The sequence below is a fragment of the Podarcis cretensis genome, assembly GCF_951804945.1.
Source record: "Podarcis cretensis genome assembly, chromosome: 6".
Taxonomy (NCBI): Eukaryota; Metazoa; Chordata; class Lepidosauria; order Squamata; family Lacertidae; genus Podarcis; species Podarcis cretensis.
The window spans coordinates 65598056-65619061 of NC_137175.1; the positions used below are offsets into that span (position 1 = coordinate 65598056).

The following is a 21006-nucleotide window of genomic DNA, read 5'->3' on the forward strand; positions in this document are numbered from 1 at the left end:
CCTTTCACGAAATGAGCTGTGTGATCCACACCCCAAAGGACTCTTCAATGTGATCGAGCATCCTAGAATAAGAACTCAATTAAAGGATGACTTGCATGTGTGAAACTGGCCTCATATGCAGAATCCATATGCAGCTGCTTCTGTTGCAGAATCATAGAATTGTAGAGTTGGATGGGACCACAAGTCTTATCTATTCCAACTCACTGCAATGCAGGAATCTCTTGCCCGACGTGGGGCTCGAACCCACAACCTTGAGATGAAGAATCTCATGCATGTTATATATCACTTAAACCAAAATCCACTTGAACAAATGATCACATGTTCAGTCAGAAGCAACTGAATTCTGTGTTATATTGAGTAATGTAGAGGCATGTATGAATCAGTCCTGTATTTATCCTTTGAGAGTCAAGTCCTCCTAACAAGATATAAAAATATTAATATCAAAAAAGTCCTCCTTACAAGATGAGAGGCTCCTGTTTCACCCTGGGATAAGTAACAGGGTAAGGCAGGGATGGGGAAACCTGTGGCCCTCAGATGTTGTTTGACTGTTTTGGTTGAGCAAATAACAGGGTAAACAACACCAGAAATGCTGTCTGGTGGATGCAATTTAGTATGCAGATACAGTATCCTACGGCTGAGCCAATTAAGTCAGTAAGGGAATGTGTTGTAAGACCCTGAAATTCCTGGTTTATTTATCTACTGGTTATTATTTTAGAATAATGACCACTCAATTTTAATTGTATAAGTAAGGCCTAACATCTTGTAACAAATGTGTTACTCAGATAGCACACTATGGGCAGCTGTTCAGATTGCTGGCTTCGCCGGAATGAGTAATGGTCCCGTCTGCAAGATTATTTATTTATCAATTTGCAGGATTTATAACAGGGTTCTTGGGACAACTTGCAACATTTTAAAATTCAAAAGAATACTGAAGCACAACAAGTCCCAGAGAATAAAAACAGCTTAAAGCTAAAATGTATTAAAAGGTCCTAGAAACAGAAAAGAGGTTTTCCCTGCTGCTAAAAAGACCGTAAGGTAAGTGCCAGGTGAGCTTCTCTGGGGAGAGAATTCCACTGCATGGATGCCACCATTGAAAAGGCCTCATTCATCCCTCTTATGAGGGTAAGTAGTCATAGACCGATGGCCCCGTTATCTAACTGTTGTCTCCTGACTAGTTAAACAATCGGTGCCGTCTTCTATAACTGTTGGTTTCTTTGAGGTAATGGGGTTTTCGGCTGTGGGGATCACTCTTCAGGGCTCTCTTGATCTCCTCAAGTGTTTGAGAACCAGCCACTCAGGGTTCAGGACACAGGGAGCAGACTGCAATGTCTGTGCATCCACATCTCCTTGGAGCTGCAGTTGCTGAAGGACTTGGCTTCTGAGGAAGTCTTGACCTGTGGCCACGACAAATGCTAAATGTGTGCCATGGTGGCGCTTTTGGAATTAGAGCTCAGCTCTGGCTTTGATGGTAAGGCTACCCAATCTTATTTCATAGATAATCCCCTCATCTCTTGAACTGTTCCTACAAACCATGCATTCAGTGAATTTGTGCGGGGAGTGAAGCGGGCTGTACCATGCACCTGATGCTGAGTCATCTGTTGGCCATGGCCCTTTGTAGTGTTTGTGAGAAGGGCCTTATAAGTGTACATGAAAAAGGAATCGTCTGCATGTACGGCATGCCCTGTATCCAGGGTTCCTGAAAGCATGGGAGACCTGGACACACAGCTGCCAACATTTCTCTGACGAAAATAGGCGTGTCCAATTCCATCGTCATTTTACTATTTATACTCCACCCATCTGACGCTTCCCCCAACCACATCGGGTGTCTTACAACATATATAATAAATAAAACATTAAACTTTTTTTTTTTTAAAGAAACCCTTCGCTATACAGGGCTGCCTTCAGATGACTCAGAGGTTGGATAATTCCACAGCCTGCAACATTTATCCGATGAAAATAGGGATATCCTAAGTAAAAGTGGGACATTCTGGGATCAAATCAGAAACTGAGACAGCTTTTGTAAATCCGGGACTGTGCCTGGAAAATAGGGGCACTTGGAGGGTCTGTGGACATAGGGCCCATACTGCCCCTTTCTCAGTAATACTAAGTGCATAGCCATCAGGGATATGGTCAACAAAATTATGTTTTTGAATGTGACCAGCATGCACAGCCCTCCCCCTGTTCATGTTGCACCTCACCTGCAGAAAGTTCAGCCTATGACTTCTGCCTATCCACTCCTGTTTTCTTGCCTGATGCGGTTAACTTGACTGCCCCCCCCTCGCCTCGTGGTTTTGGTTGATTTTACTTTATTAAACATTACCTTTTATCTGTTGTCTTTATTTTTGCACATGTCTAATCTGGAATAATTAAGGCATTCTCAGATCAGCTGCCAGGAGCCCTTCTATGAAATGCACATTTTAAAAAAAACAAAACTTTTTTTTAAAAAGCGATGGCTTTTGCTTTGTGCATATCTGATCACTCCTGGGAATAGCTCCTACTTGCCTATTTGTCCCAGAGGAAAACTTGTGTGAATACAGCCTCATTCAGTGCCATCTAAATCTTACTCTTTGGGAGGAAAGAAAACAAGGATCAACATTTTCTGAAATTAGTTAATGAGATAGCAGTGGCACGACCATGCAAACTATAATCCATAGTGTTTTGAAACAATAATGGTTTTGATGGTTTTTTAATGCAAATATGGGGAACTTGTGGCTTTCCAAAAGTTGTTGGACTTCAACTACTACCAGTCCTTCTAGGGAACATAATGGAACATTTGTATTTTGAAATAATTTTTACCACAAGCTTTTGTGTTCATGTCTTACAGTTGAGCTTTCCATAGGCATCTGGTTGGTCACTGTAAAGACAGAATGATGGGTTAGATGAGTCTTTGGTTTGATCCAGCAGGGCTTTTCTTAGGTTTGTGGGTGACTGCAGGATTTTTTCTGAAGTGGGGGAATTGATTAGAACAGGACAGAGCTGGTAGATCAGGTGACTAGGCACCTGATAACTGCTGAGGGCTAGACAAGGTAGGCTTACCCTCTGACAAACTTCCATGCTAGGTGTACAAATCCATTGCTTCTCAGTGGGTCTGCCTAGTATCCACTCACCAGTTGAAGTATGCAGTTCTTTTCTGGGGTCCTTTCAATTTCCTTTTTGAAATGAAGCCAATTGGATAACAATACTGAACTACATTGCAGGGCTGTCCTACACTCACTCATTATCTCCTGACACCACTGCCCAATCATAACTACACTAAAATCTGAATTATTTTCTCTTGGGGCTGCCACACGTCTGGGTTTCCCCAGGTATTACCAGGATTTCAAAGGCAGAAGTGATGTCTGGGAGGCGGAATTTCCATAAGGCTTGTCCTGGATCTTTGGCAAGTAAACAAAAAAATTCGTGTTTGGGGGTTTCCTAAAAAAAGCAACTATGGCAACCCTATTTCTACAGCAACCACTACTTGGGGGCGGGGGGACACAAAGAAACAAGGGACTCAGCTACATTCGTAAAGAAACAAAGAATTGAATGTGTTTTAAACAAGCAACACCAGATGGTGCCAGAGAGAGGAATTGTTTAAAATCACGTTTTCCATAGGAATTTCTTTGTTTGTTAAAATAATCTAATTTCTGACTTATTTATAGTGGGGTCCCGCCCCCATGTTTAGATCCACCCAATGATTAAAAATGAACAGGGAAGTTCTTCAAAAACATGAATGTGTCATTCTGCCTTTTTTGTTAATGGGCTAGCTCTGCTTCATTAAACGTGTATCATTCCTATGACCCTCATTCATTGGCTAAAAACACTGAAATGCAGGAGCAGACTAGTTTTGCATGAAACAAACAGTGTCTGCACATCTTGCCTCCTACAAGGACTGGAGTTTTCATAGGTTTTTTTTTTAAAACATATGGTGATGGTGGCTCATCTGGAAGAGGTAATAATGCTCTCTTTCATCCCCCTTGCATAAACACATGTAATATTATTGGAAAGTCACATTTCTTTGAAATGAGAGAGATCTTTCTACACGTTCCTGCTGAAAACAAGAAAATAAGGGAGCCCCAAAGCAATCCACCAATCTAGACAATGCTAATTTATTCCACTTCTGTTTTCACAGGAACACTACTTAGTGCTCTGTTCCCAAAGCATTTTGCAAATGTGTGAATTTTGTAAACCATCAAGCAATGTGCTATTGTTTATAATTTGCATATATATATATATATATATATATATATATATATGGGCTCTCTGTGATAGTAGTGGAAAACACACACCCCCCCTCCAAGCATCATAACATTTTAACTCTCTTGGTCTCCTACAACGTTTGTTCCAATTTTAAAGTGTGACAGACTTTCAGTAATAGAATTTCTGTAACAGATGCTTATAGAGGGGTGCTCACATGTCACTCAAGCTGACATCGCTTGGAAGATATTTTCTTCAACATGTAATTGTTGTAAAAGATAAAAGATTAGCGCTTGCATGTAAATCTCTCGTTACATTAAATGAAGAGTTCATACCTCCTGAGAATGTGCCAAAACAAAACCCAAAAGATAGCAGTAGCTCTAATAAAAATGCTAATACATTTTTTAGCAGCCATGCAGTATAATATCTGCACTCTTTTTTATTTATTTATTCCCACATGTCAGTTTTTCTTTTCCTTTGTCATCAATCTCGGTGCTCGGATTTTTATTTTATTTTGCTTCATTTATTATAAATGCAGGTTTGTTGGTTGGTTTATTGACAGCGATCTTTGTGATTCAGATTCATTGCAAAATTATCCCGTTGTCAGGTTTGCAGGCAGAGAGAATGCAATGCCGCAGAGAGCACATCCCTAGTCTGAGCTGTAGGCCCCATGGCATCTAGCCGTACAAGTTAGCAACAATACCTACAGATTTTCCCCAATCGACTCACTAGGGCGGAGTTGCTTCAACACAGTGGTCTTGGTTGCATCTGTCAGGAAAGCTCAAGAGAAGGTAGGAGAAGGGTTTCTCAGTTGGAGTGCCTGCCTCACGTGTCATTCTCCATGGTAAAACACTGTCCCAGTTTTGCCTTTTGTAGATATCTTTTAATATTGTTGCTCAGGGATCCCACATGCACCGATGTTATCTAGGTTTCATTCCTATTCCATGGTTCCTTCCACTTTTTAAACACTGGATGCTTTGCTAGATGCGGCATTAAAATTAAGGTTCTTCACAAGCGCTTCATATCGTGACATATTATCCAGCAGTGGCTTTTCCTACAGTCAAGATCAGAAATAGGCAAACTCGGTCCTCCAGATGTTTTGGGACTGCAGTTCCCATCATCCCTGACCACTGGTCCTGTTAGCTAGGGAAGATGGGAGTTGTAGTCCCAAAACATCTGGAGGGCCAAGTTTGCCTATGCCTGGTCAACATCTTTTTATAAGTTTACTTACAAATAAGTCTGTTTTAACTAAGGGACATGTACAATATTAATTAGTAGCTGCCTCTTTGGAGGTTCTGTCCTTTTAATTGGTTCCTGTTCAATGTGGTTATGGGATAAATGACGAGTGGTCCCTTTACCAGTGTCTTAGGCCATGTAAAAAAATGTACCTGGGTGTCATCATGATCCCAATTTCATGGTTTATATCTATTTTCCAAACCTACAGCTTCTTATTCTCTGGCTAACCTCTGTGGTGTTTTGATTGGTAACAACCTCTCACCCAATCAGCACAGATGATTTTCTTCTGCACATTGCACTTGTCAAACAGATATTTTCAATAGCAGGGCTCCTATTTGGAAATAAATAACTCACGGTGCACTTGAGCTTATCTCTCTTCCAGCAAAACCCAGGCCTTTATTTGCCAGCAATTTAGCTGACATTTACAATACAGATTTGGATTTTCTTTATAGCCACTGAAGGCCCAGCTTGGATTTCATAAAACACATATCATATAACGGGCAGAGAGATATGTGGGAAGCATCTATGGATCAAGCTGTCACATCCACCTACTTCAGATCAAGTTTTAATTTTAGGTCGCAGGACTTTTCATTTTGTGTCCAGATTCAGATATCCAATTACAAAATACACACACCTCTCCCCAAGTGTGAAGGGTGCGCATGTGCACAAATTGAGGCATGCAGTCTTTCAAAAAATGGCAAACAAGGCTAAATGTAGCCTTTTTAAAAAAAGGAACATGCACCAAATACTGATGACAGTTGCATGTATTTTGTGCTTAGACATCTGTACTTGGGTATAATTTATAAACTGAAAATCAGTTCCGAGAAAACATGGATCTAATATAAAATTAAAACATGCTCATGAAAGGCACATCTTGTGAATTCACAGCAGCAAACCATTTTTGTGATGGCACCCAAGAATTTTGCACTTAGCAATTTCTGTGGATAACCTTACAGATGTATAAATTATCATGCTTGTAAACTGTTGTGGACAATAATGTTACAGAAATGGGCCAAGCTTTTCTGCTGTAGACTTTGGAAAGCAGAGAATGATCAAGATGAATATATATTCACCTCCACCCCAAATGATTTATCTAGGTGAGACACAGCTCAGTAAATAATCAGACTAAAGCTGCAGATGGGGTCTTGATTCTAGGAAGCACAAAATAAATCCAAGCAATAACACAAACATGGATTTTTTTCAAGCCCCTTCACAACACACAGATCTTTTGGCATCCAAACCATCTCAGCCTCTGTGCCACGAGAAATATATTTATGTTCTAAGGCAAAGTAAGTATATAGCATTTCAAATTCCTGAAACACATTGCGCCAATGAGTGAAAAGGGTTTGAGAAATATTTTCAGATATTTCTTTTTGAAATAGCAAAGCAAATTGTCCTCTATCCAATATCCAGTGCCGTAGACTGCCTATGGGGTGCTGACCGAGTGACCGTGGGAGAGGGGGCAGGGGGTGGGTGGAACAATGGCTGGTAGATGGAATGGAACAGAGTTTCCTAAAAGAGAGCAGGGTTGACTGACTGGAACCCTGAGCGGGAGCTCTTCACGCTGCAACAATATGCTGCAGGTTCTGGAACAGAGGACTGGTTTGTACTGAGTCTGTTAGATAATCCATCTATGTCATGCACTTCTGTGGGTCAAATTAGGCCCACCAGGAGTCCTCATTTGGTCTGTGAGGCCGTCTTTTGCCAGTTATATGCCCACCTGCCCCACACCTGATGTTGTCAGATACCTTGAGAGGCACAAATACAAGATGGGTGACACCTGGCTTGAGAGCAGTACATGTGAAAAGGATCTAGGAGTCTTGGTTGACCACAAACTTGACATGAGCCAACAGTGTGACGCGGCAGCTAAAAAAGCCAATACAATTCTGGGCTGCATCAATAGGAGTATAGCATCTAGATCAAGGGAAGTAATAGTGCCACTGTATTCTGCTCTGGTCAGACCTCACCTGGAGTACTGTGTCCAGTTCTGGGCACCACAGTTCAAGAAGGACACGGACAAACTGGAACGTGTCCAGAGGAGGGCAACCAAAATGGTCAAAGGCCTGGAAACAATGCCTTATGAGGAACGGCTAAGGGAGCTGGGCATGTTTAGCCTGGAGAAGAGGAGGTTAAGGGGTGATATGATAGCCATGTTCAAATATATAAAAGGATGTCACATAGAGGAGGGAGAAAGGTTGCTTTCTGCTTCTCCAGAGAAGCGGACACGGAGCAATGGATCCAAACTACAAGAAAGAAGGTTCCACCTAAACTTTAGGAAGAACTTCCTGACAGTAAGAGCTGTTCGACAGTGGAATTTGCTGCCAAGGAGTGTGGTGGACTCTCCTTCTTTGGAGGTCTTTAAGCAGAGGCTTGACAACCATATGTCAGGAGTGCTCTGATGGTGTTTCCTGCTTGGCAGGGGGTTGGACTCGATGGCATGTTGTGGTCTCTTCCAACTCTATGATTCTATGATTCTACCAGGTACGAAGCACCTCCATGAAATCTTTAATAAAAACATTTCGAAAAACCCTCCACATCACTTTTATAGTAAGGCAAGAATTCCCTTAGGACAATCAGCTCTTAAGAGAGTTGAAGATGGCATGTTGGAGGTGCTATTGACATTCGTTTGTTTTGCTCCACCATCATCTGTAGTCCAGGCCACTACAAACACCTGTAGAACTGTTTGACCGGAAACAAGAATGGGATGGATGTGCACATCACAGGCAACGATGCCTCCATTACTCTGAAAAGACTATCATTTGTCTCCAGCCTTAGTCCACCCACTCCAGTTAGCTTCCTCCTACTATCCATGCCTTGCATTATGGCACTGTATGATTGATGCTCTCCAGAGCAACAAAGCTATGCTGATAGCTGTCTCCTGGCGAAAGCAGATACAGGCATGGTCCTTAATCAACCTATCATTATTGCTATTACATATTAGTAACAAGGAGAGCTCGACAGAGCTTCCCACTGGGCAAAAATCCTGTAATGCTATGTTTATAGCAGCCTTCCCTGCATTTCCCCAAAAGGCACAATATGTACAAACACATGTAACAAAAGCCAGGCCATATTTTGAACTGGAAAAGCGATTCTGTAGGGTAAGATTCGGAGCAGAGAGGTGACAGAGAAGGGAGAAGGTTGAGCCATTTCCCCTGCCTACTCTTTCTCCACCCTAAAGTAGATTTCCCACTCCCTCATACCATCTGGTGCAGCTTCAAGTTAGAATTTGCTCCTGATTGCATCATAGGAAAGGCTTTTCTGGTACCCAAATGGACCACTTCCAGGTAGTGGCAAAGTTGAGCATCTGATGGGAGCCTTAGGACCATCATTCTTCTCTTATAGCACTGACATTCTCTTTGTATGGGCTATCCCAAAAGAACAAAAAACGAATGTCAGAATGTGTCTTCCAGACTAAAGGGACCCATCTGAGTGAAACTTGCCCAAGAGCTGTTCTCCTCAGATCTTGGAGCCAGCATTGAACAGGCTACCTTTACCAGAGCACAGTATAAAGGTGCATAATACAGCCACTTTACTGAAACTCAGGAGGTCTCAGTCCGGCCAATACCTGAGTGGGAGACTTTGTGGAGTCACGTTATCTGGAGCGGGTGGGGGGAGATTATTAAATGTACTTTAATATAAAAGTCACATGTAACTCCATGTTAATTTATTCCAGCGCTTCACTCTTAAGTGCTGTTTGTGTTGTAGTCTGGTGGAGGAGGGTGTACTCCTTTTATGCTACTGCAAAATCAGCACTTTTAGTTAGTGTTTTTAAATCTTCTGATGTATTTTAATTTGCTATTGTGTGTGTGTTTTGGAAAAAAATGTAAGCTGCTTTGAGACTTTTTTTGTAGTAAGATAACAACAACAACAACAACAACAACAACACCAATAATAATAATAATAATAATAATACTGTAATAATGGTTCTGTTTGGCTTAAGAGGCAAAAGGAGCTACAGACACAGAAGCTATTGTTTTGTGTGGTATTGCAGAGAAATGGCTTGGACTGGGTGGTATTCAACTAAATTTTAGTAGACCAAAAGAGAAAAGAAATAAGATTGGCTTCTTGCAGTAGGGAACATGATGGCACTGGAAAGTATGGACACTTGTTTGATGTGGCCTCCCTGGAAACTAATCGGCATGGGTGCTCCATAAACAGCTGAAGTCATATATAACTTTCCTGCAAACATTGTGCAAAAACATTGAGGATGAATCCACAATAAATAGGTCCCCTGGTAGTAGAGATGAACAATAAATCTGTTTATTTAGTTTCTCATTTTCCAATCCTATTTTCAGTTCTCCACATTAGTTTGCTTTAAAAAAAAAAAGCACTCGTGAAAATTCAACAGCATTTTAGTACAAATTTCTACTAATTTACACAGGTGTGTATGCAGCTTCCCATAATATACATCCCCCCAAATGTAACACATGCTTGTATGTTATATTTATTAATATATATTACATAAATATATATTGTGTATGATTTTGTGCATATTACTTGCCTGGAGAACAGCATTGCAAAATTTGTAGAAGTGTGAATTTTGAAGGCTGGCTGTGTTTAGGTCCCTACCTGGAAGCTGCATGTCTCTCTTTATATGCATTCAGCAACATTCCTTCTCCTGAGACAAGGAGTAAAAACTGCTATTTCCAGAATGATTATAATACACCCCCGAGTGTCATTCCTCAATAGTTGTTCCCTCTTTCCCTGAGGCCCGTATCATACTCACAAAGTTCGTTGTCTCTTGCTATGTCCAGAGGGGCACAGGGAATCTGAATTTTGAGGCCTCTTACTGCTTTCCAGCTGAAGAAAAAAGTAGCTGAGGCTTTGTAATGGTGATTGACAATTTCATTTTAAGCTGTTTATCAGTTTACACTCTGCCCATCAGGTACCGAAAGAACATGACAACTCTTGTCAGTTAAACAAAAGATTTGGATGACAGCATTTCAGTAGAATGTATATTTTTTTCCACCTCATGCTCTCTGCATCAATACTGATAAAACAATTCCATTCATTATTCCAAAAATAAAATAATATAATAAAAATCTGGATGAGATCCTGACAGGTTAGATGAATATTGAAAAATAACAAAACAAACCTAAAACTGCACCTGATCCTAGTTCTTCAGCACTTTCCAAATAACCTGTCGGGGTTCATTAGAAATCCTTTTATTTGTTGAAGACAATAAACCAGACGCGGTCATTCTGTCAGTGGAAGTGAGTCACCCACTGCTGATCCTTCATAACAGGAATATTCTTTTTTTGGATTGTAAAGTTGAAGTAATATATATTCAAGAAGCAAGCGTTGGATTTTTTTATTTTAAAAATCTAACTTAATAATATTCTCTGCCATTGTTCTTCCATCTAGCACCTGCTTCAGGTGTCCCGTGAAAAGTACGGAACCTCCCCATATGATCTCTTAATTGTACACGCATGATGATTTATACTTATGAAACTATTGGGGGAAACTACGGTATGTTGCAGAATACATCCTCAATGAAACACAAATATGAAGGGGCCCATATCTTTCTTTGCCCAGGTTTTCCCTGACCCACTAGATTAGGGACTGTTATTTCTGAATTCCTGCTTTTCCCTGTGTGTGCTCTTCTCTCTTTTATAGATGTTTATGATAATGTTTTCTGCTGTTTTTGAATACCACTTTGAATTTCTAAAATATTAAGTGGTTTAGAAATGCTTTAAATTTAACAAAAAAATACATTGTAGGATCAGAAGGGACAAAGAAGGCCAGCAACTCGGCCTTCTATATAAGCCAAGCAGGGCTGGTCCAGACATATAGATTGTCTAGGCAGCTGCCTGGAGTAGCACAATGAGAAGCTGCCTGCTGTCCACATGAACTGAATGCACATCAACATCTTCTTCTTCTTCTTTTATTATTATTATTTTTATTTTTCACAATCAGACATTGTCTTCACATACCATAATAAACAAATACAATAAAAATAAAAATAGAAAATAAAATGTTTTCATACCATATTAAATTTATATTTTGGGATTCCTCCGATCCCTTTACTTCCCTCCATTCTCTCCCCCAGTTCTTTTATATTTTCTTATGTTGTACATGTCTACAGTGGTACCTTGGGTTACATACGCTTCAGGTTACAGACTCCACTAACCCAGAAATATTGCTTCAGGTTAAAAACTTTGCTTCAGGATAAGAACAGAAATCGTGCTCCAGCGGCGCAGCAGCAGCAGGAGGCCCCATTAGCTAAAGTGGTGCTTCAGGTTAAGAACAGTTTCAGGTTAAGTACGGACCTCCGGAACGAATTAAGTACTTAACCCAAGGTACCACTGTATAATTTTCTTATCTTTAAATATTTCCAATTTCAAACATCGTCCTTAATATTACAAGTGTTTTTTAAAACCCTGCTACTGTGTTAACTTCTATACAATGCATTTGTAAATATGCAATAAACATTTTCCATTCTTTTTTATATTTGTTGTCCTCTTGATTTCTTACATCTTCCAGTTAATTTAGCCATTTCAACATATTCCATTAGTTTACATTGCCAATCTTCTTTAACTGGGACTTGTTCTTCTTTCCAGAGTTGGGCTATCAATGTCCTTGCGGCTGTTGTTGCATACATAAATAAACTTTTATATTCTTTCGGTATATCTGTTCCAATTATACCTATTAAAAAAGCTTCCAGTTTTTTTAAACAAAGGTTATTTTTAACATTTTTTTCCAATTCGTTATAGATCATTTCCCAAAAACATTTTATAACCTTACATTGCCACCACATATGGTAAAATGTACCTTCTACCTCTTTACACTTCCAGCACTTATTATCTTTTGTTTTGTACATTTTTGATAGTTTAACCGGTGTTAAATACCATCTATACATCATTTTCATATAGTTCTCCTTAAGTGCTGTACATGCCATGAACTTTATATCATTTCTCCACAATCTGTCCCAGGCACATCAACATCTTCTGAAACTTTGCAGTTGGGGATACTGAGGCACACTCCGGTTTACATACCACTCTGAAATTCACAGATGTATATTGTCTTCAGACACACTTCTTTTGTAGTTCAAAGGGCTTTCCTCTTACTCACTTGACCTATTGCCTGACTCAGTTTCACTCCCTTAGAATTTCCCTTTCAATGGCTACAGTAACTCCCCTCTCCATGCCTCAATTTCCCTCCCAGGTACCACAGTGTGTTTTTTCTTCCTCAGCTCTTTGAACCCACAGTTGGGCCACCAAAAGGACAACATTTCTGCTTCTCTCTCCCAACCCACTTTCTCTTTCTTCCATGGTCAGCAATGCACCCCCCTCACATCTTTCTCTTCCCAAGGCAACCTATTCATGCTCTGAGGAAGATTTTCTTTAAAGTTTGTTTTTTGATTTTTCAGGTTTACAAACAACAAAGAAAACAATTAAGATACACTGGTACCTTAACTGATAGTGAACAATGTGGTGACGGAAGAGTTTAATATTGAAAAAGGAACACGACAAGGTTGTCCAATCTCCCCTTTGTTATTTATATCGGTCCTGGAAGTGCTCTTAAATATGATCAGAGGAGACCGGTTGGTGGAGGGTATTCAGGTCGGAGCGAAACAATATAAACTTAAAGCATTTGCAGATGACCTAGTATTGACTTTACAGGAGCCAGAGCCCAGCACCAAAAGGGTACTGCAATTGATTTATGAGTTTGGTCGGGTGGCGGGATTTAAACTTAACAAGCAAAAAACTAAGGTTTTGGAAAAAAATATGACCCCTTCAGAATCAGAAAGGTTTCAGAAAGAGACAGAATTAAATGTGGTTAAAAAAGTTAAATACCTAGGGGTAAGCATAACAGACAAAAACAGGAACTTATTCAAAGATAATTATGAAAAATGTTGGTCTGAAATTAAAAGGGATCTAGAAATCTGGTCAAGATTGAAACTTTCCTTGTCAGGACGTATTGCTACTATTAAGATGAATGTATTGCCAAGAATGTTGTTTTTGTTTCAAACTCCACAGATTGTGGACAAAATGGGGTGTTTTGAAAAGCCCAGAATTAAGTTTAAGATATTAACTGATGCTAAAGAAAGAGGGGGCTTTGCCCTGCCAGACTTAAGGTTGTACTATGAATCAGCAGCTTTCTGCTGGTTGAAGGACTGGCTACTTCTTGAAAACACGGATGTTTTAGATCTGGAAGGATTCAACAATGCTTTTGGATGGCATGCATATTTGTGGTATGACAAGGTTAAAATACATAAGGCTTTTAAGAACCATGTTGTCAGAAAAGCAGTATTCAATGTCTGGATAAAATATAAAGACTTACTGGAAAACAAAACCCCAAGGTGGCTATCACCAATGGAGGCTAAGGCCCCGAAAAGACTCAATATGGAGGCCAAATGGCCGAAATATTGGGAAATAATAGAAAAAGACGGAGATAATTGGAGGTTGCAGAGTATGGAGAAAATAAAAGATAAAGTGCGAGATTGGCTACATTATGCTCAGATTAAAGAAGTTTTTAAGTTGGATAAAAATATAGGATTCCAGGTGGAAAAATCAAAGTTAGAAACAGAACTGTTAGAACCCAGCTCTAAGATACTCTCAAGAATGTATAACTTGCTGTTAAAATGGAATACACAGGATGAAACGGTCAAATCAGCTATGATAAAATGGGCACAGGACATAGGGCACAACATTATGTTTGCTGACTGGGAAAAGTTATGGACTACAGGTCTGAGATTTACCGCATGTAACGCCTTGAAGGAAAATATTTTGAAAATGATATATAGGTACTACATGACCCCAGTCAAGCTTGCAAAGATATACCATTTGCCTGATAATAAATGTTGGAAGTGTAAAGAAGCTGAAGGAACATTCTTTCACCTCTGGTGGACTTGCCCCAGGGTTAAGGCCTTCTGGGAAATGATATATAATGAGCTGAAAAAGGTATTTAAGTATACCTTTCTTAAGAAACCAGAGGCCTTCCTTTTGGGCATTGTGGACCAGAGTGTGCAAAAGAAGGACCGAACCTTTTTTATGTATGCCACAACAGCAGCAAGGATACTCATCGCTAAAAGCTGGAAAACTCAAGATTTGCCCACATTGGAAGAATGGCAGATGCAACTGATGGACTATATGGAATTGGCAGAGATGACTGGCAGAATCCGAGACCAGGGAGAAGAATTGGTGGAGGAGGATTGGAAGAATTTTAAGGACTATCTACAAAAATATTGTAAACTGTATGAATGTTAAGAAAGATGTAAGATCCGCAATAAGATGGTTCCAACAAATTAGTTACAAAGAATATAAATTTAAATGTGATTGAAAGAAAAGATAAATTTTGGATGAACAATATGTTAGAACTAGAGTGTTTTAAACTATAAGATTTGAGATTTAATATTGGATAATTAAATGATATAAATTGAATTAAGTGAATAATTTGCTAGAAAAATCTATGTGTTTAGAAAGCAGGAACAAGAGATGTGAGGAAGTCCAAAGATGTGAATGAAACGTGGTTAATGAGAAAGATCTTGTTGTTATCTATGTGGATTTTTGTTTTATAAAATTAATAAATATTATTATAAAAAAATAAAAATAAAACCCAGGCAGAAGTCTTGGACTTGTGTTGGTCAACCTTGGGTCCACAGAAGTTGCTCAGTTTTACAACTCCCATCATGCCCAGCCAACTTAGACAATGGTCAGGCATGATGGGAGTTGTGATCCAGCACCTGGGAACTCAGGATTGAATAACACTGCCTTAGACTATAACCTGTCTGAGAATTCAAAAAAAAAAAAAAAAATAATAAAAAATACACTGGCACCTTGGGTTAAGTTCTTAATTCGTTCTGGAGGTCTGTTCTTAACCTGAAACTGTTCTTAACCTGAAGCACCACTTTAGCTAATGGGGCCTCCTGCTGCTGCCATGCCGCTGGAGCACGATTTCTGTTCTCATCCTGAAGCAAAGTTCTTAACCTGAGGTAATATTTCTAGATTAGCGGAGTCTGTAACCTGAAGCGTATGTAACCTGAAGCGTATGTAACCCGAGGTACCACTGTATAATCAATAAATCCCCATTTAATTCCCTCCTCCCCTTTTGTGGATCCTCATGCCAACATTTTCTCCTGCATCTCATCTGTCACTCCAATTTTATCAAATCTTTAACTAATCCGTAATTCAGCTTTTAGCTATAAGTGTCATATCAGTCCTACTAATGATTATACTTGCTTACAATATTTTTTTAAAAAAATACATTATATACTTTCTCCATTCCTTATTGAAATGTAAGTCTTCCTGATTCCTAATTCTTCCTGTCAGTTTTGCCATTTCAGCATAGTCCACCATTGTTATCTGCCATTCTTTCTTTGTAGGACCGTGTTTTCTTTCCATCTCTGAACTAACAAAGTCTGGGCAACTGTAGTCACATACTTGAATAATCTCTTCTGGTCACTTGGGACTTCGGCACCTAGAATTCCTAAAAGAAAAGCTTCTGGTTTCTTAGAAAAGGTTATTTTAAACTTTTTTTCAACTCATTGTATATCATCTCCCAGAATTCTTTTACTACTTTACATGTCCACCACATGTGATAGAAGGTGCTTTCATTCTCTTTACATTTCCAGCATACATTTGATCTTGATTTATACATTTTAGCTAATTTACTGGGGGTTAAATACCAACAGTATATTGTTTTCATATAATTTTCTTTCAGAGTATAGCATGTTGTGAACTTTAAATCCCAATTCCATAACCTCTCCCATGCTGCCAATTGTATGTTATAACCAAAATCTCTCACCCAATGTATCATCACTGATTTGACCTCTGAAGAAGATTCCTACAAGGGCTGGCTTCCGAGTCTCCGTTCCATCCATGCTTCTCTTGCACCTCGAAGTAGCTCAGACTAGGCCAGTGCGATCGCAGACTATTGTAGTACAAATATAGAGAAAAAGTTGACTCCTTGATATTGTGCAGCCTCTGTTATCTTGGTGCTGTAGCACAGCTGAGAAGGGATTTCTATTCTTAATGGGCAGGCTATAAATAAACAGCAAAGACAAACAGTCCTCTTGTTTCCATTCGAAATGCTGCAGCAAAGATTATTTCCTTGGCGCTTCTATCAGACCATGCCTCTCCTCTTTCACAGCCACTTCATTGTCTGTCTGTTAACTCTAGAATACTCAATAAGCTTATTGTCTTTACCTTTAAAGCCCTTGAGGGTCAGTCTCCTTCCTATCCCTCAACCCTGGTGTCCCGCTATGGACATAGTGGTTTTCTTTGTTCTTCTAATTCTGGACTTTATTGTTTTAGGGTTTTCTTGTTCTCTACTGCATCTTCATTCTTGCTGCTCCATATGCTTGGAATCATCTTCCATAACATTTGTGGGCTGCCCCCCCCCCCCACTCCATACGTTCAAATCTCTCTTAAAAACTTATCTTTATTTCTGAGGCCTTTGGGTCTGGTTAGATAGCTCAGTTATGCTCAGTATAATGGCTTGTGAACCAAGTATTTTAAGCTATTGATTTTTATTGTTTTGCTTATATTTGTTTTAGATTTTGCACCCTTTGGGGTAGAATTTCTTACTTTCATTCTGTACGGAGCCATGTACATTGATGGAGCTATATAAATAAATGCTATTGCTACTAATGTTTCCAACAAATAACATATTAAACAAAGTTTAGGCCATTTACTCAAGGAATAAAGTTGACAACTGTGTTTTCTCTTCTTCAGTTCCCAGGAACTGAATGAAGTAGCACACATCTTCAGTATACTGTGAGGCCTTCTATCAGCCACAACGGTGATTTTAATGCACTGCTGTCTTACTCCTTAACCCATACGATGCATGGCTTTCCAGCTAACATAGGAGCCAACTTGTAGGGGCTGAGGGGGTCTTCACCCCCCAAAAAAATATTTGAGGAGGCTAGCCCCCCTCCAGTTGATGGGCATTGCTATTCAGACGGTGTCCATGCACTGTGTCATGTGCTCAGTTATGCAGAGCAGGGCTTACTTGCCCCCCCTTTTTTATTAAAGCTGACACCCCTGCTAGCTGTTTATTATGTTAAATTAAAACCTGTGACCTTCCAGTTGCTGCTGCAGTATAGTTCCCTTGATCCCTGACCTTATGCCATGCTGATGAGAGCAGAAGTCCAACAATAGCTGGACAGCATCATATTGGCTGTTCCTGGTTTAGGTTTCAACAGTCAGTGCCCAACAGCATTTGAAAGATTTCAGTTTCCCCATTACTGGTTCAGATTGGGGGTAGCCAGCACGGTGCCCTCAAGATGTTGTTGGACCATAGTCCCTAACTGTGGGCCACGCTTACTGGGGGTGATGAAGATTTCAGGTGCAGAAAATGGGGGCGGGGAGCACAGAGAAACACACAGTCACTAAAAGTCCAAAACAGATCTAAACTTCAGTGGGTTTTCATGTTCACAATTTCAATTCCTGCTTTTTAATGTTTTATTATTTGTAAGCTGCTTAGAGAACGCTGTCAGTAAATAAATTTTCAAATGCAGTTAGTCAATCGCATTCCCCTGCTTATTTGACGTAACAATTATTTAGCTAGGTGACACTAGCCCTAAAATAAGCAAAGCCTTTTTGGCTTTCAGTGTAATGAAGACTGATCAACTGTGCCCAGTAGGTGTCATCATTGTCCTGCTACTAGCCAGAGAGAGACCTTCACATTTCATTCTGAATGAGCCATAAATATTCAGTATGAAATATACCGAGATGTAAAATAGCAGGTGCAGCAAATTTGTAGTGAGGATACAGTTAATGGGTGAAGGATTCAATATTCTATCTACTGAGCAAACAACTGTATATAAAAACTCCATCTGTAGCTTTTTATGTATGCAACCAGATATACTATATGATTTCCTTTTTTTAAAAAAAATACTGATATCTTTGTTTTCAAAGATGGTTTTATACAATTAAGTGGCAACATGTTTGAAAGACATTGCTAAAAATATAAACATTTCATTTCAGTAATTTTAGGTTCCATCTGCATATTTTGCAACAACAAAACTTCCCTACTAACATCCTCTCCTGCCAAAACTCCTAGGGATTTTCTATGTTGTGCCTCCTTGTTCTCTCATCTTTGACCCCCACTCTTTCTCTCCTCACCTTTTCTAGTCAAAACCTCTTTTTCAGTCTTTCATCAACATTGTCTTTACAGCATATACACTCCTTTTTTAAAAAAAGTCATTACAGTAGTCTAAAGTTCCTTGCATAACTTTGCTTGTGGTATCTGTTTTTTGGGTATAAAACTATTCAGACTATTGGGATGAAAATGTATGAGGTTGTTAATGCCTATGTTAGCATATACTTCAAAATCAAGCCCAAATATATATTAAGATAGGCATTAATAGCTTCATACCTTTTCATCCGAAGTCCCAGTACTTACAGCAACTCAAAATCTTTGTAGCGGAAGATTCCTACTATCATATTTGTCATTGCTGATTTCCGTGGGGGAGGACACTGTTTTATTAAATGCAGGGACGTGCGGCCTATATGCTACTTTCTAATATAATATTGAAAGGGACGCAGGTGGCGCTGTGGGTTAAAGCCTCAGCGCCTAGGACTTGCCGATCGAAAGGTCGGCAGTTCGAATCCCTGCGGCGGGGTGCGCTCCCGCTGCTCGGTCCAGCGCCTGCCAACCTAGCAGTTCGAAAGCACCTCCGGGTGCAAGTAGATAAATAGGGACCGCTTACCAGCGGGTAGGTAAACGGCGTTTCTGTGTGCGGCTCTGGCTCGCCAGAGCAGCGATGTCACGCTGGCCACGTGACCCGGAAGTGTCTCCGGACAGCGCTGGCCCCTGGCCTCTTAAGTGAGATGGGCGCACAACCCCAGAGTCTGTCAAGACTGGCCCGTACGGGCAGGGGTACCTTTACCTTTTAATATAATATTGAAGCTGAAACCAATTAACTGTTGGCTCAAATGCACAGCTAGCATAAGCAGACACAAGTCTGTTGAAATCCATGGCAAAGCTATGGCATGTATCTTAAATTAAAGATGATGGGATCTGTAATAAATTATACACATAACACATAAAGCTGTGTAGACAGGATGCCAGCAGAGAGCTGTCTCAACATAATGTCTGGCAAGTCCTTAGGACTTACGCATGTCTCAAGCAGTGAGTGTCTGCATTAGTCTATTCACCGGTGCTTCCGAGATCTGTAGCCAGCTCTTCTCTTCTCCATGTGACATCTACGGGAAATCAATTGGATAGTGCCTTATCTCGGCTGCGTGCCCGCCCACAGGTAACATGTAAATCCTAAATGTTATTCTAGTCTGCATTATACAGTGCAGTGTGTTTTTATTTTCAAAGGCAAGAACATCTGTCCTGCTGCCTAGAGCTGGTGTAAAGGTTATTTGCTGAGAAGGTCCGTGAGAACTGTACCTGGAACCGATGACCAGGCAAGTAGCAAACCTCATGGCAGAGCTGCATACTTCCTGTCTTTCACTGTCTCTCATGACCACCAGCACCATTATGATGACTGAGGTTGCATCTCCTACTCTTGTGCTATGATCTTCATAAGAAATGGTGCCCTCCCCCGTGCCTGTTATTTAAAAGTACACACAGTGGTTGCTATTAATTGTGTTATAAACATCACATCTCGTTAAGTTCTAGTCCCTCATTAATGGGGAAGGACTCCATGTTGAAAGCAAACACAGAAGGAAGTTTTAAGGAATCAAATGGGGATTAAAGAAACCATTATATGAGAAACTGTTTCAAACAATTTCATTGATTGCTATGTATGTGCAGGGCCAGATTTAGGTTTGCTGAGGCCCTAAGCTACTGAAGGTAAGGGGGCCCTTTATATGTCCAGCTGTCTTTTGTCAACAACAAATTGTCACTGTTTTTTGTGTTGAATATATGCTATATGGCAATTTATGGACCTAATAGGTATCTAAAGCCATTTGCACATGCAGAATATAGGCACCCTATACGTATATAGAAATGAGCAAACCAGTGATATTTTAGGGAGCAGGCTAGCAGGTGGGGCCCATTACTTACATCATAGGAGCCTACACAACACAAAACACTGTTGCTGTATGTAGGTTTTATTTGTATTTTATCTTAAATTTTGGAAATGTGCATCTAGTTTTTTCCCCCTTTTAATTTTTTTGGGGGGCCCCAAGAAAGTGGGGCCCTAAGTTATAGCTTGTTTAGCTTAAACGTAAATCCGGCACTGTGTATGTGTTAAAATTAATATAGCATAAATATTTTTAAAGTGTTTCACCTGTGCTTTTGTCTATGTGATGGCTCAGTTACTGTTCTGATACAAGGTGTAATGTTGTGTTAAGATGTGCTGTAGCTACAGCTGTAGCTGTGTGAAATGGAATTTAATATATTTTCCTCTGCAGGAAGAGGACTCAGCTTCTTTCCATCTTCTCCTGTTCCAGTAAAGAATTCAGAGAAAGGTTCTGTGTTGTATTGGTCAGCATACTTAATGCTGCTGGCCGAGATAACTGCAGTGGTGCATCCGTCAATTAATGTTTGTGATTCCGTTTTTTTAATCATCCACTGTCCCTAATGGGTTAGGGCAGTTTCCAAGTGCCAGCCACATTAAAATAGGAAGTATTTTAAATACCAGGAACAACAAAAAGTCCACCCACAATTTAAAAGCAACAGGAATTCAAAGTGACT

General features: G+C 39.9%; 1 long non-coding RNA gene across 1 annotated transcript; it reads left to right on the forward strand.

The window, feature by feature from the left end:
- Positions 1–1360: 1360 nt before the first annotated feature.
- LOC307219365 lies at positions 1361–20173 on the forward strand. The gene is made up of 3 exons (XR_013840384.1): positions 1361–1468; positions 4784–4967; positions 19684–20173. It is a non-coding gene; the product is annotated as an uncharacterized lncRNA (long non-coding RNA).
- The last annotated feature ends 833 nt before the right edge of the window (positions 20174–21006 follow it).